Source organism: Anomalospiza imberbis, chromosome 3, assembly GCF_031753505.1.
Source record: "Anomalospiza imberbis isolate Cuckoo-Finch-1a 21T00152 chromosome 3, ASM3175350v1, whole genome shotgun sequence".
Classification (NCBI taxonomy): Eukaryota; Metazoa; Chordata; class Aves; order Passeriformes; family Viduidae; genus Anomalospiza; species Anomalospiza imberbis.
In genome coordinates this window covers 3,846,304-3,862,563 of record NC_089683.1, presented here as the reverse complement: position 1 = coordinate 3,862,563, position 16,260 = coordinate 3,846,304, and the positions used below count along the sequence as shown (strand labels likewise).

General features: G+C 46.9%; 1 long non-coding RNA gene across 2 annotated transcripts; it reads right to left on the bottom strand.

The window, feature by feature from the left end:
- Nucleotides 1-3,668: 3,668 nt before the first annotated feature.
- LOC137470136 (uncharacterized) lies at nt 3,669-8,515 on the bottom strand. 2 transcript variants are annotated; one of them, XR_010996906.1, is made up of 3 exons: nt 8,229-8,515; nt 4,186-4,416; nt 3,669-3,718 (listed from the first exon to the last, which is right to left on the bottom strand). It is a non-coding gene; the product is annotated as an uncharacterized lncRNA (long non-coding RNA). The 2 variants fall into 2 exon arrangements; XR_010996905.1 differs by having other exon boundaries at nt 4,186-4,413.
- Between the last annotated feature and the right edge of the window lie 7,745 nt (nt 8,516-16,260).

The following is a 16,260-nucleotide window of genomic DNA, read 5'->3' as shown; positions in this document are numbered from 1 at the left end:
AGGAAAAGAAGGGGCAGCTAAATTGGTCTTAATTCTGATGCTGGCCTAAAAGTAAACAATGAGGTCTAGGGACAATCTTCATTGGAGCCTCCTGGGCCTGGAAGCGTGGCATGGGAAGCACATGTGGTCAGGAGCCTTCAGACAGCCCAGCTGGAGACTTGTTCCGAGCCCAGTCTGATGGCCATGGCTAATCAGCCTCTCTTATCACATTTACTGGGAGATGGGTGATGCCAATAAAACCGAGTCAGGCTGAGCACACTTAGAGGAGCCCAAGAACTGGTTGTTAATAGATGCCTGTGGCTCATGGAAAGCCAGCTGGCCCCTCTGCTCTCCTGCCTGGGCACTGGTGGGACCCCAGATTTGGGTTATTCCTAAGTTTCCTTTGCAAATCCTGAGCTGTGTCAGGAATGGTGGGCAGGATCCACATGATTTTATTGTTTTTTTTGTTACATTATTGTGTGTCCAGGTGCTGTGTTTGAGATCCAGGCCTTTTTAACAGGACAGCTGGGGTTTCCAAGGGTGACAATGAAATCAAGCTGGTGCTTTGCGCTAGGGTTAAGCTGAGCCCTGACTTTGCCAAACATGGAAAACTGAAATGTATAACTTGTGACAGTGATGAACTGTGCTCACACTTCCTCCAAACTGCAAAGAGATATTGGTGGAAAAAGATGAGATGGAGTTGATTCTGCAGTGATTTATAATTACTATATATTTATCTATAAGAATATAAAATATTATAAAATTATATTTATATATAAGAATGTAAAAGAATATAAAAGGTTACAAGGAATGGATATCCAGAACCAGAATCAATATGGATGTGTTTAAATCCTTATCTTCAATTTTTTTTCCCCTTAAGATGCACCAGGGTATCTAAAGCCTTGTCTGCTTCTGCATCCCAGTAGTTTAAGAGAGATTTTACACGACTGTGGGACACTGTCCTATCTTGGAGACCTTATAGCTTTAAAAATATTACATTTTTCTATAACCTGATAATTTAAGGTAGTTTTCTTTGTTGATCAACACCGAGTTCAATAGATCCCTCAAACCCAGCACCAAAGGGACAGGACCCAGACATGAATGCCAGGCACTTTTCCAGCTGCTTGCTCTCCCTGCAGACTTCCAGACTCCAGCGAGTGCCTCCCCAGTCTCTGCAGCAGCCACTTCCCCCGCCTGCTCTGGAGGGAGCCTTGGACACAAGGTCCTTGGTGCAGCGGCTTTGAAGGTCCTTCCTTGTACCTGTGTGAGTCTGAGTGTGGAAAACACCCCGGGGTCAGCTGCATCACTCCCTGATCCACATCCAGTAGACATGGGAGAGCTCTGGTGATTATTTTGATGGAGGGGCCATGGTGGGAGCAGGGATTCCCTCTTTTCCCAGGCTGATTTGAATTCCTGACATGGACACAGGTTAATCACAGAATCCCAGAATGGTTTGGGTTGGGAGGGACCTTAAAGCTCACGCAGTTTCAACTCCCTGCCATGGGCAGGGACACCTTCCACTATCCCAGGTTGCTCCAAGCCCTGTCCAACCTGGCCTTGGACAGTTCCAGGGATCCAGGGACAGCCACAGCTTCTCTGGGCACCCTGTGCCAGGGCCTCCCCATCCTCACAGGGAAGAATTTCTTCCTGAGGGCTGGGATTTTGAAAGGCAATTGCTTGGCACCTTCACCAGCTGCCTTCTCCTCGCCTTGCTTGCTGGTGCCCCCAAGCCCACCCTCATTTCTGAACCCCTAAACCCTCATGAAGCCCCTTCATTATGAGGTGCACAACAAGTGGTAAAGACTTCAAAGTGTTTTTTGGTGAACAACAGCAGGAGACTGCCCTTCAGGTACATCTCAGGAAGCCAAGTGGCCTCTACAGAGGCTTTGCAGGATTATTTCCTGTCCGTGCGGCTCCCACTCGTGGAGTGCATGGCACCATTGGAACTTCCCTCCCATTTCACTCCATCACTAGACCTGAAATCCTGCATCCTGGTGCAGATACCTGGTGAGCTCAAGACATCAACCTGCAAAAAGGGGAGCCGGGAGGCAGCTGCTGGAGAAGGGAAGTGGGCTGTCATTGCACAGCCATTGGCATGGAAGGGGGCTCAGCCCCAGGTGTGCAAATACAGCTCATCCCTGGCATCTGCTGGGAACACGGCTGAGCAGGGATTCACTGCCTTTATCTCCTGACCTCTTGCTCCCTGCCATGAGCATCCAAACGCTCTGGGTCCAAGTGCATTCCAGCCAGCCTGGATGGGTCCCACGCCAGAGGTAAAGCGACTCTTCGAGGGATCCCTGTGGAGGGATGCTGCTTCCCAAAAAAACACATTTTCATTGAGCCCCACAGAAACACAGTCCTGTGGATGCATCTGCAACACCCCCGGATCTTGCACCAGCACATCTGCATCATCTGGGCTCACACACTGCACACAGAGGGTCAGGTCAGACCCTCTCTCAAACAGCAGCAGTTAAAATGCCATAAAACACTTTGGAAAGCCCCCACCATCCCATGTGTGTTGCAGAAGCATCTTTAACTGGGCTGGCTGATGGTTTTCCTCAGCATCCTCAGCCAGCAGTGCTCCATGTGTCATCCAGCAGCCAAAAAAATCCCAGAAGCCCACGGCCCCACCTCGCTGCCTCTCTGCTGTTCACACGTGTCGCTTCTGCTTCGTTTTTCTGGCAAAGGAGGTAAAAATAGCTCGTGCGAAAATTATTTATTTTGTATTAATAGCTCAGAGTCAAAGCCTCAGCAGACACTTGGAATAAACAGGATCACTCAAAATACAGTTGTTTGAAATCAGAGCTTTGCTTTGACCCTGGGGTTTCCAACCAAAGCCAGAAAATTGTGTATATAGGATCCCTTATTATTTTTCCCTGCTCTTAAACCCCAGTACAGCAAGACCTTGCTTGTAGCCAAAGGACTTTGACCAGGATGATTAAGGCAACATTTCATGCAGCGCTTGCACGCGTGGTTGTGGAGGTGGTCGAGATGTAAAATAATCCTCCCTATCTGACTAATAACCCCCTTTGCACTTCCAGTGCAATTTGTATTTAAGCACATCCCATTTCTCCCCAGCCATTCCTCTCCTTTCATTCCTCCTCCAAAAAAAATTATGTTTCCATGCAGGCAGCTGTTGGGTGAAAAACAGTTTTGGAAGAAGTTTACTGGACTTGTTTTCTTGAGAAAGAAGGAGAAACACTCACTTTTGTTTTTTGGTTTTCCTTCCTCTTTCTTTTGTTTTCTTTTACTCCCTGTCCTGCACACTCAGTTTTCCAGCAAGATAAAAGGAAGAAAAAGGGGAAATAAAACAACGAGTGAGTTTGTATTTTTATCTTTCTTCAGTGTGGGTTTCATCTCTTCCCTTTTCCCCCCAAACAATGGAAATATTCCCAGCTGAGAATTAGGGCACCTCAGCTCATTTAAATTATTGTGCAATATTGACCACATCCATTAGTGAATCCAGCTCTTTAATTATGGTGAGCCCTTGCTACTAATGGATTAATTAAGGCACAAAAGGGAAAAAGTGTCAATGCAGGGGTTAATGTAGACCTGGAGAAACCCTGGTTTAAGTCCACAAGCTCCTTTAGGACCCCAAATCATCCACATGGCCACTTTTTGTCTCATTTCTTTGTGAAATGGGGCTGAGCAGCACACAGGGTCTTGCAGGGTCTCACAACACAACAGTGCAGGCAAAGATAAAGGTATTTCCCCCCTTTGCAAAACTTTATTATTCCATCTACAATTTAAAGGCTTCCAAGGGGTGAGCACTGGCTTTGCCCAACACCCCCTCCACCCTGCAGCATCCCTGAGGAAGGTGGCTCCTGCAGGGCTGCTGAGCCTTCACACTTGCTCCAGCTCTTGGAAAGCCTCAGCCAGCGTCTCTCCCGATCCCAGCCAGCTGCCATAATCACACATTGTTCCCTCGCCGTCCCGCGGCACTTGGAAAATGTCAAATGTGGGAGTCCGGCAGCCTTAGGTTCGAGTAAAAAACTCCCAAACATATTTGGAGGGCCGCCAGCACTTTGCAAACCCTCTGCAAACTCAGATAAGGGGTGACCTTGCAGGCCTGCGGGGTAGGCCAGGAGTTTATAAACCCTGCTCTTGCTTGGGCTGAGCTTTCCCAATATTGTGACCATCCCGTCCCCTCCCAGCATCGCCTGGCGAAGGCAGCGTGCGAAAGCAGGAGCTGCTGGCCACGGTGACCTTCAGCAAGATGTCCAAGGTGGAAGAACCCGCTGGAGATGTGACGTCCAGAGCTGCCAGGGACAGGACTCCCCCGTGGAGGGGAGGCAGAGGCTGCCTGGGACTGGATCCGACAGAGCTGAGTGAGCGAACGCAGTGCCCAGTTCTGTTTCAGACGTTGTCCCCAAAAAACCAGTTTTGGAGATTTTTGCAGTCCCTGAAAACGTGGCTGGGGAAGGGTGGCAAACGCTGCTTGGTGAGGAGGGGGAGGAAAAGTTGAGTTTGGGGCTTCATTTTGAACCGTAACGAAATCTAAACATTTTGAAATTCTTCCCCAAATGACAAATAATGTCAAATACTGAGATAGCACCGGCCTGGATTTGAGCCGCGAGGCACCTTCTTATAGTCCTAACTTCTGATAAAAAGGATGGAACACAGTCAGGAAAACTTTCCTCTCCTTCCCCTCATTATTTTTCTTAAAAAAAAAAAAAAAAAAAAAACCAACTTCAGTGAAATCAGCAACGTCTCCTGAAATGTTCCAGTTTGGATGGGAGAGCGTCTCACAGCAGGAAATGTTTCCCTCTGGGTTTTCCTGGCCAGCTCTGGCTGCATGTTCCAGCTGAAGGTCCAGCCTGGGCATGACAGCTCAGATCAGGGTGGGCAAAGATCCCCTACCCCCAAAAAAAACAACTCCCAGGGGGTTGATACCCAGACCTCCATTAATTAACAGGGTTAATTAGCTCAGAGGCAGCACGGTAGCTGTTTAAGTAAAGGATGTGTGTCCTTAAGCCAATGTTATTAATCTTTTTTCCCCCTCTTTTCTCAATTGCTTTAAACTTGAGGCTTTCTGCTGAAACCTTTGTGGCTCACTTAACCAGTATTTATGCATTTTTGATCCATGTATCCTTACAAATCCTTTCCCCCTCTATCCTTACCACAGAGCTGTATGTGGGTGAATTATTTCTCACCCATCCATACATCATCTGGTGAATTTAGGCTCCTTTGGGGTCTATTTGCAGTTTGTTTCTTACTTGCAAACACATTTGTTTTCTCTCCAGGTCAACTAAGTCATGTGAAAATGTCAGTGCATGAATTACCTGTGAACTATTTACCCCCTGCATCCCACCTGGGACCCTTTGAGCTTCCCAATGAACATCCGGTCTCCTGAAACACCAAGAAATTTTTTGAGTAAAGCAGGATAGATGGCCAGGAAAACACCCAGGTGGATTCTTGTTTACTTTCACATTCATAAGAAAATCAAGAGCTGTTGTCCTGGATGTATTCTCAGCTCCCAAACCTAAGCAAACTATGATTTTGTGGGAAAAAAAATACTCTCAGTCACCTTTTGGGGCTGCTGGGCAAGGTCCTAAACCTCTCTCAGGTTAAGTCTGTTAAGTTGGTTTCTGGCGAAAGTTTGTTGCCTGGATCACAAATTTGAAGGAAAATCGAATAATAATAATAACAACAAAAATAATAACAACAACAATAATATACATATAACATGTAATAGGTACTATATAGTATATACTATATAATATATTAGATATAATATATAATGTATTATTACTATTATTATTACTATTATTACTATTGCTATTATTACTATTATTACTATTACTATTTTTCTGTTTCTTTTTCCACTGTGCCCTGCAGGCAGCTCCATATCCCAGCCCTCCCCGGGTAAAGTGCACACTTGGGGATAATAAACACCAGCCTATGTGACATGGAAACAGCTCCTTCCTTATTTCCCTTTCCAGAAGTGTGGAGAAAAGTTCCTCCAGATCCCTCCAGTTCCCTCCAGCTGCTCTCTTCCTAAGGGGAGGAGATGATGCAGATTAAGGAGTTAAATACCCCCAAACTGGGGGGTTTATTAGAATGGTAAAGCCAATCTCCAGGATAGGAATGGAGGGTCTCCAAATGGGAGAAAAAACCATCTCTGGGCAGGCACCTTCTTCTCCCCTTGCCCAAATCAGCCTGCCTTTGTCCCCCCACCTTTTTTTGCCCCCCCCATTTTTTCTTCCCCTTTTTTTCCAGCTCTCTCCATGCCATCGGTGGAGTGTTCAGCAGTTAATATCCTTCTGTCTCCTATTGTGCCTGGAGAGGTTTAACGTTTGATAAGCCCCATTTCACTTGGCTGTACTACATTGTTTAAATAATTCAAATACAGATTGGCCCTTTAGAAGGATTTCTGCTCTATTGACCCTGCTGGTCATGAGTTACCAGGAAGTCAGGGAGGGGCTTCTAGAGCTGAAAGCCTGGAAAAAAAAATTTTAAAAAAATCAATTCCACCTCTTTAGTGCCCCAATCACACCCCATTATTCCCGGGTAATTGCAGACCTGCTTTGCTGTTAACTCTTTGGGGACAATATGGGAAGAGGAGGAACAAGGAGGGTTTTCCTCTCCAGTGAGGTCCTAATCTGCTTGGAGAGTGTCATGTCCTTATCACTGGAGTTTGGATGAGTAATTATTTACAGGTAAAAGTGTCCAATTGCTTTGTGTGCTATTTTTTCTCCCTCTTCCCTCTCAATACCTGGTTTGCTGGAGGTCGTTTGAGCTGCAGAACTCGTAATACTTTTATTTTTCCTGCTTATATTTCTTTTTCTCTGTTCACTGAGCCATCAGAAATAAGGAATGGGATGAGGAATCAGTTAGTTCTGATTAGTGCTTGTCTTTCATGCAGGGACTCCACCAGGTCCCTTTGCTGCACAGACATGTGGCAAATCCTACTCAGTAACTTGTGGAAAAGCAGGAGAGGTGGCCAGGTAGGAGTAGGACAAAGCAGCCAAAATATTGGCCTTGAGCATGTGATGTCCCCACTGCAGAGGGTTCAGAAGGGGTTTAATCTGATCCCATAGAAAACAGACCCGTGGGGAGCTGTAGTGCATCTTTTGGATTGATTTAATCCAAAAGAAATCTGTGACTTTAGGCATAGTTGGATCTGGAAGGGAAAATGTTGAAGGCTCAAAACAGAGGTTGGACTGCGGTGATGCTTCAGAAATGCACTGGTTCAATCCCAAAAGATGTGCTTCATTCTTTGACAGCTAGAAAAAATCTCAAACTTTGCATGCCTAAAAATGCCAGATAATAAAAATGTCCTTTCTATTTTGCTGTCATGAACAGGTGAAACCTGCCTTGACAAGAAGGGGGTTGTAATCCTGGCACCTTTGCCTTGTGCGATTTAATTGATTAGGTAAAGATAAAAAGGTAAAAATGCCCCAGATCCCACCTCTGGCTTGGTGTCTTCTGCCTTCCTTCAAAACCCTTGAGCTCATGCTCCTCCTTCTTGACACGAGGCCAACAAGACGGGACCCAGGGCTAAAAACTTCTCAGGATGTGACGCACAAAAATCCATCCTTCCTTCCTGGTGTGGGAAGGCTAAAAGTCACCCACCCCATCCTTCAACCTGGTCTGGCCTGGGGCAAAGGCCAGAGCCGCACCCTGTCACCCAACAGGGCTCCTGGGGTGGCTCTGAGCGAGGAGATGCCAGCCGGGGTGGAAAACTTGAGGTGATGGGGAACTGAGCACGCTTGTTGAGGCTGCTGAGTCCCCACCCCTTTCACAAATGGTCACCTTATCACTGGGCACTGTTTATCCAGGAACAGGGGACAGAGGACAGGGAGGAGCAGCATCAGCCTCCACTCCGGGTCACCACACCAGAGGCTGCTCAGAGTCCATTGGTAGGATGAGTGGGATTCTTGTCCCAGCTGCTTCTCCTGGGATGTCATTCCGGATGCCTACAGATTCCTCTGTAGGAGCCATCTCCTATGGGTATCTCTGCTACCTTCCTTAAGGGTATTTTTGATTGACTTCTGGATCCAACCCATGGATTTCAGGGTGTGGAGAAGGATGAGGTGACATCTCAGGGTAACCAATGCAGCAATGTCCATCCTGACCAGTTTACAACACTTAATGCAGCAGGTAATGATTTCCAGGGGGAGGTTACAGAGCAGAAGCCTAATTTTGGTGTGCTGAATTGTCCTCAGGAGGTGCCACTGCCTCTTCTCTCACCACAGAGGGCCTACAGAGCCTCTCTGGTTAATTGAACTGGCTAAACAACTGCTTACAGGTCAAGAGCCTGAAAATCTTCCTCAGTCTGAAGGCAGGAACACATTTCTCTGCACATTTCAGAGACTAAAACACCCAGCAGCAAGACAAGAGGGACATGGCACTGCAGGACCTGGTTTAGAGGTGGACCTGGCCTTGCTGGGTTAATGGTTGGACCCGACGATCTTAGAGATCTTCTCCAACCTTAATGATTCCATGATTCTTTAATTCTAGGATGGTTGGTGTTGCCATGGAGACACCAAGTTCCAGATCAGGATATTCCATGATTCTGTGAAGTTGGGGTAAATCCTACCTGCTCCAAGCAGCAGCAGAGACATTTGCCTGTGGTGTTTCGTGTCCCCAGGGTGTGTGTGATGGGCTCTGTGCTGCTCAGAGCAGAGAGAATCCCAGTACAGAGGTGCACAGCTGCAGAGGAACCACAGCTCAGGGGAGCTGCAGAACCACCGTGGTGTGGGTGCAAGCAGCACCTGAAGTGTGAAGCAGAGTCATGAGGAAGAAAAGTCTGTAGTAATTTTTCAGTGACAATATTTGGGGCTTTCAAAGCATTTTAAAGTGGTTAGGTGCTTGACCCCTAGCCGGAATAGGATGTATTCGGGTACAAGTACCAAAACAAATTCCGAAGGAATTCGGAAAACCCTGGATGTAGAGTAAGGGGACGGTATCCTAACTGGAGTAACTTATCCCTATCTGTGAAGAGACTCCTGGGACCCTGATTTTAGACAAAGCAGAGCCATGCTCACCTCCTCCCCCTCCCTGAGCTGCGAAGGGTTAAAGGGTGGGGGAGTCGTTTGATTAATAGATGTCGTGTGAACGAGCACATTTGCCTGTGACTGCATTCCTGGGGCTTTCGGGGGTGATAAGCTGCGACCAAAGTCCTCGGGCTCTGGGCAAGGAGAGCAAACAGGGCCCCAATGGAGCAGTTATTAATTCCAGCCTTGCATCTCCCAGGGCTGTCTCTCAGCAACGGGGCTCCCGGGAAGCCTTTCACACACCAATCGATACAACTCACCTCTCCCCTTGCCCTTTTCATCCTCATTCCCCCTTCTTTTGCCCTTTCCATCCTCATTCCCCCTCCGTTTGCGTGCTTGCCCTGGTCGCGTTCCATGCCAGGACCCCCAGCTCTGGGACCCTTTCCCATGGGCAGCATGGGAAGGGGAGGATGATATTCCATTAGGGTGATGGAGCAACCCGAAGTGATGCTGTAGTTGTCCCATCCTGCGTCCCCCCTTTTTTTCTGCAGTGGGGATGGAATTTTTGGGACCAAAAAAGGGAAATTCAGCAGTAATATTTCCCAAGAGCATAAAAACCCTTCTGCTCCCGTGTAAAGACATGCTCTGAGAGTCTTTGCTTTTCTTCAAAATACATTTATAAAACAAACACACCTGATTCAGAATTTCTTTGGGTGAAAAATTTCCTTTTCCCTCAGTTGCAAATTGAGTCAAGCCACAAGTGGTCATTACAAGTCCAAACTTTGGCATGAAGACACAGATTGAAAATGAAACCCCTTTCCCTTCCCTGAAAAGCAAAACTAACCAAATCAGCCTGGACCTTTCAATTTGCTGGTGTTCAGACAGAACATTGGTATCCTTGCACACCTGCTTTCACAAGGGTGTATTTTTAGTGGCAGTGATTGGTGCAAGGAGGATTTCTCCGTGCCACAATTTGGGGGCAAAAAGTAGGTTTCTGGTTGATGACATCTCTCCTAACCCCACAGCTGCTCTCTGGAGGTTGGTGGTGGCAATGATCAGACCAGGAGGTGTCTCCTTCAGAAAAATCAGTTTCTTGAGGTGGGCCAAGACATTTGGTAGTGGTTTTGGAAAGACTGGACTCCAGGCCATTTCATAATTTACAATTTTTCAGTCTTAGAGCAGGAGGTAGGACTAGGGTTAATGGTTTTAAACTAAAGGAGGGTTGATGTAGTGTCACCAGAGGACACAAGGAACAATGACGCACCACAGGTTTGGTCACCATGAAGAGACTAATTTATTTTTTCTGACTCCAATCATTTATAGTTCTCAAAAGGTGCCAGTGGATTGGAAGGTGAACGTGCCACCTCTCCAACGACACTGGACAAACTACCAGTCTATCAAATTTCTCCACCTCTATGAAAGAATGCAAAACAATAGGTTGTTTACAGAAAGTTGCATGAGAAAGTTCTCTACAAGAATGTAAATTCAGAAGGCTTTGGAAAATCCTAAGAAATCAGAGCAACAATTTAGGTTACATATAAGAAATAATTTTTTATGATGAGGGCGGTGAGGCCCTGGCACAGGGTGCCCAGAGAAGCTGTAGCTGCTCCTGGATCCCTGGAAGTGTCCAAGACCAGGTTGGACAGGGCTTGGAGCAACCTGGGGTAATGGGAGGTGTCCCTGCCCATGGCATAGGGTGGAATGGGATGAAGTTTAAGTTTCCTTCCAATCCAAACCATTCCATGATTCCACGATTCCATGAATGTGTTTAGTGCTGTATGAAAGTAAGATGTTTTCAGGGCATGCCAAGCTGATCACTTCCAAAATGAAGTCAGCTTTTTAAGCCAGCCTGTTTTCCATATTGAATTCCAGATTTCATAAATATTATTGAAACCTTCTGTCATTACGGAGCATCACAACAGATTTATATTCACACCTAAGCAGGCAGAACTCATGGAAAGGAACCACCTGCAAATGACAACACCTTTGCTCTGAAGAAAACTGATTCACGTCTGAATAATTTTTAAATTATTGAGGAGAGAAGTTGGGATCACACCAGAGTTTGATCCAAACCACAGCTGTCTTCCTTTCCCATAGGAAAGGAGGCTGTGGTGGTGCAGAGGATGCCACGGACCTACAAAGGGTTTGAAGAAGGGAGACAAGATAATTTACCATTTGATTATAAGCAACAAGCCACACACCTTGTGCTTAACCCTGGATTGTCATGGAGAAAGAGTAAAATGAGATCAAAACTGGTCCTGTACTGAGAAACAGAGAATTAAATGCCTGATTTAATGTAAATGTCTTCAAAACTATTGGGTGAGAAGTGTGATAATTTTGAGAAGAAATTCCATTTTGCACTGATAATTTTTACAGGAATCACTGCAATGAGTACACTTCCATATAAAAGAGTAACAGCAACAACAATAATAACAACAACAATAACTACTAAACAAATAGGTTTTCCCTGTTAAAAAATAGAAAAAAAGAGTAGTTCTGTCCAAGAATTCCCAGCAGACTCAAGTAAGCCTTATATCTGTGGTAGCAGATATGGAAAAGGCATACTGAGGTCACCTAATCCAAGGGCCGGAAACCTTTCAAGGGTTCAGTGCCAGACTGTATTTTTCTTCCCCGGCAGAAACTCAGCAGTCTCTGTCTCTCCTGGAAAACGGCAAGGATCCCATAAGGGTGTGATCCTGCCTCTCCAGATCCAAGCTGTCAGCAGCAGCCCAGCTGCCCTCTCCAGGGTTTATCCTCATTGCTCCTCTCCCAACACATTTCCCAGCCTCAGGGTATCATAGAATCATGGAATATTCTATGTTGGAAGAGATAGGGATCATTAAGTCCATATTCCATTCAATCTCCTGTTGCTGGACAGAAAAGTGTGAGTTACTTGTGTTCCCTTTGCCTTCCAGCCCCATGAGGGCATCTTGGCTTCTCTGGTGCATCTTCAGTGAAGAAAACCATCTTAAACCCTGAATTTAGGCTCCTGGAATTTGCAGTTGAATCCCATAATAATATTTTAGGCTAATAAACTCAGGAATAGAAACTCTGTGCCCTTGCTGGATCTCCCCAGAGGTTTTGTATTGTGGGAGGTAAAGGGTGTTTCATGAATACCCCAAGATCCCCACAGCCACATCAATTAGGAAATCCCACTGGTGTCAGAAAGTCTTTGAGGATCTGGTCTGGAGACTCTTGTGTTTCATAGCTATTCCCACCAAAGCATTTCCAAAATGGAAGGTGGGATTTTTGATCCTGGGGGTCTTTTCCAAACCTTACTGATTCTGTGATTCCATGAAAAAAGACAACCATGGGACATCTGCAGGAATTTGAGACCAGACTCAGGCTGTTCTCCTCCCTGAAATCCCAAATCTACCTCACACATCTCTTCTCCCTGAGCTTCTGAAGCCTCTTCCCCATCCCCATCTCCACTTAACACAACACAGCTTCCACCTTTCAGAACCAGATCTAAGAACCAGCGAGGTCAGGGGAGGGAAATGAGTCAGCACTGAGGTTGTATAAACTGAATTTTTAATCCTCGAGCAGCTTTAATCACCCTCCTCTTGTGGGCTGCACTTCAACACTGCAGAGCCCTTCTTCAAGTAGTATTGAGTCAAAGGGATCATGGATTCTTCTGGAAGAAAGTGGCTTTTCAGGGATTCCTTCTTTCCTGAAGGGGTGATGCATTTCATTGTGTGGAATGGTGTTTTCTCCTTGGAAAATTTCACAATCTGTGGTCATTAAAGATTTCCCATGGGAACAGAGGTGTTCATTGGTGTTCCAGAGCAGATAAAGAATTTCTCTCATGAGCATCTCCCTGGAGTTTCCATGCAAACCCAGGCCTCTTCTCCAGCTCTGTCCCAGAGGTGATCAGTGCAGGCAGACTGCAATCCCTCACCCATGCCCATGTGTGCAGAGTGTGGCCCATGTCTGCCTCAGGCAATTCCCTCAGGGAATGAGGATTTCCAGCAGGATACTGAGTTTTGAGAAAACAGAGGTCAACCTCTGAAATATTGATTGCCTCGAGGCCAGGCTGGATGGGGCTTGGAGCAATCTGGTCTAGAAGAAAATCTCTGTCCATATCAGGGGGGTGCAATGAGATGATTTTTAAGGTCTCTTCCAACACGAACTTTTCCATGAGTCTATGATCCAGATACCTGAACAAACCAATGCAACCACAGGCACAAACTGTATCCACAGAAGTCCTGATGAACATGGGGATTTGAGCCTTCATCCCTGCCTTTTTCCAAACAGAGAGGACCTCAGCACTAAATCCAGGCATTATGACAAGAAATTGCACTCCAACCATTTAGCTGGTGTTAGAAACCAGATCCAGACTGGATCTCCTTCTTCACAAGAGGTTCATTGGGATTGTCATGGGGTATTTCTGGTCAGCATCGGTTTATTGAAACAAAGAGAGTAGAGATGGAGATGCAAGAGTCAGAGTTCCTCACATGACAGGGTCTCCTCCACTGTCTTCCATCTTCAGCAGCTTTCCCTGAGCATTTTGGCTTCTTCACAAACATAAATGATGGGCTTCCATCCTCATTTTTTTGCACTCTTTAACATTTTGGGGTTTGCTTTTATCTTTGGATAATAAGGAAATGGTCCCCAAGTTGACCAGATGGGTAAGAAAGTCCAGTAGTTTGGGAAAAAGAGAAAGGTCAGAAGTTTTTCAGAAGAAAAACATGTAAGAAAGCATTGTAGAAAAAATACTTTATTTTTATAATTTGTTTGTATGTCTTTATTTCTGATGAAGCAGAAGGGCAATCTTTGAAGCTTTTCAACCAGATTTCATTCTCCATCAGTGGAGTTTCGTGCTTTCTACCCCTGTAATGTGCCATGTCCTCATAGATCTGCTCCACCTGTGAGGATCTGAGTAGAAGCATCACCCATTTCCCAGCATAAAGCCCATTTTCTGCTTTTACACTGAGTTTTCAGCCAGGCCTGATCTTGCACCCACTGCCTTGTGGCAGGCTCTGAAGTCTTTGTATTCCCACTGAGGTGTGAGCAAGCACACAAGACCAGGGTTGGTTCCTGAGCCTGTGCTGGGCCCCAGATTTTCCCTGTGACACCAGGCCTTTGCAGCATCCTCACTCCAGGCTTTCCCGAGGACCTGCCTTCCCATCGAGTGCAGCATCAGCACTAAAAAAAGCCCTCTCCACTGTGAGCCAGGCCAGCACGTCCGCTGGAAAAATGACATAACCCCACCACATAATCTGGAGTTCCTCCTCTGGGACAGCCTCGCGCCGGGGCCGTGTGAGACGAGATCAAAGGGCAGCACAGGAAAAGGAGAGCGGAGCCCACAGAGGGAAAAACACCCTCACCCGTCAGGCAGGGCACTATCGCAGCCCTCGGCGGGCTCTGGGAGTTCCCGTTCACAGGAGGGATGGAGACAGACATCCTCTGGCCCCTGGCACCGGCTGGGTGCGGGCAGGGTGTCCTTCTCCATGCCTCTCCCACTTTATCTTTCAGACTAGTGTGGGACAACAGCTGGAGACAGGATTTGGCTCCTCTTGTGCCTGCTCAGGTCACATGGAAGGGATGTTCTGGACCCAAAAGAACTTGGGAGACTGCAGTGCCACCAGCATCCCTGCCCCTGCATTCTCCAGCTGATTTCCCACTCTTCCTTGACTTCAGAACACCTGGGGAAAACACAGAAGATGGGTGAGGCAGTGGGAGGGTGGTGAAACAGCAATGAAAAGCTGAGGAAAGCGGTGGGTCCCATGCCAGGAGTGGTGGTGCTGAGGGATCTCTGTTGTGCACAGGGCCTGGCACAGTCCTGCAGGCTGGACCCTTTCCATCCTTCATCCTCCTCCTTGTCCCTTCAGCCGCAGGGAATTTGCCAGCAGCTGTAGCTCCAGCCATGTCCTCCCACCCCAGCTCCATCTGCCCAGCAGTGCCCACACCGGGGGATTTGCCTTGCCCAGGTTTGTGGCTTCTGACCCCTGACTTGCCCGTTGCCACTGGAATTCCCTATCGCTCCAGTGACTCAGCTGACAGAAAGGGAGACAATGGCATTTTACATCAGCCCAGGCTATCAGGAGCCTGCCTTATCTGAGCTGTGTTTTTCTATTAGTCTAACACTCCATTGTGCATCCCTTTATCAGCTGCAATGTTGATGTAATGCTGGCTTGGAAGTGGTTTCTGCATCCTAGCACTGAGACAGCTCACTTTTATTTCGGGGGGGAAGGGGAGGGTGCGAGAGGAGGGTTTATCGGGATTCTCAGGAGATAGGAGCCCTTCTCCTGCATGGAGCAGGGAGGGAGGGCTGGCTGGGTGGTGAAGGGGGGCTACCAGCCCAAACTAAGCAGACTTTTTTTTTTTTTTTTTCACGCAGCAATATAATGAGCATAATTCCTGCTCCTCCCATCCAGACAATATTTTTAACTGGGGTGTTCATTCATCAGGATAAATATCTTCTCTGGGTCCATCTGAAAGTCCCAGAAGGTGCAGACCTTCTGGCTTTGTGCAGCAGGACTGGCCCAGCTGCTGGTGGCATCTTGAGCCCTGTCATATCCTGTAGTATGGGTCATCCCTAACAGCATTTTCCTAGGCAGGCTTTCGCTGGCTATTACACTCAGGGGCCTTTTTCCCCCCAGATTTTTTACATCTCTAAACATCTATTTTCAAAATCCTGCCAGCAACTGAACACCCTTAAAATGACTTTAAAAAAATCTGGGGTTAAATGGAAAGGACAAATGAATTCTCATGCATGAAGTAACAGTGTAATGGTGTGGCCTCATCAGCTTTGCTTCCTGATGATCCTTATGGGTCCCTTCCAACTCAGGATATTTTAAGTTTAAACCCTCAGGACCTGCCTCCATGACACAGCAGGGGCAGAGTCACTTCAGCTGTTGCACAGGAAGAAAGGAGCACACTGGATTTCTGTTACGTGAGGTTTACAGCCAGGTAGGATCTAATGTCAGATTTGGCTTATTCAGCAGTGGAAAGAGCAGCAATGAGGTTGCCAACGCAGGGCACAGAACATCTGGAGCCATATCCGAGCATCGTCTGTTACCATCATGGCCTGCTTTCACTCAGCTCCCCCAGCCCATGTGGCACCCATGCTTTGGCCAAAGTCAGCAGCAACAAATACTGACCAAAATCAGTGTTTCCAAACTCCCCTGTGACTCCCTCTTGGAGCAGTGTCTGGTGTGAGGGGAGTGGACCTCATCAGGTACTCTCTGCTCCCTCCTTGGTGGGATTTCATGCTTGTCCTTTCCTCCTGTTCCTGTGTGTGAAGGTAGGACCAGAAGATGTTTTGAGGTTTCCTCTTCTTTTAATGAAATTATTAATTTCTTATTTTGCTTCACTCATGCACAGAAGCCCGGTAAAGATG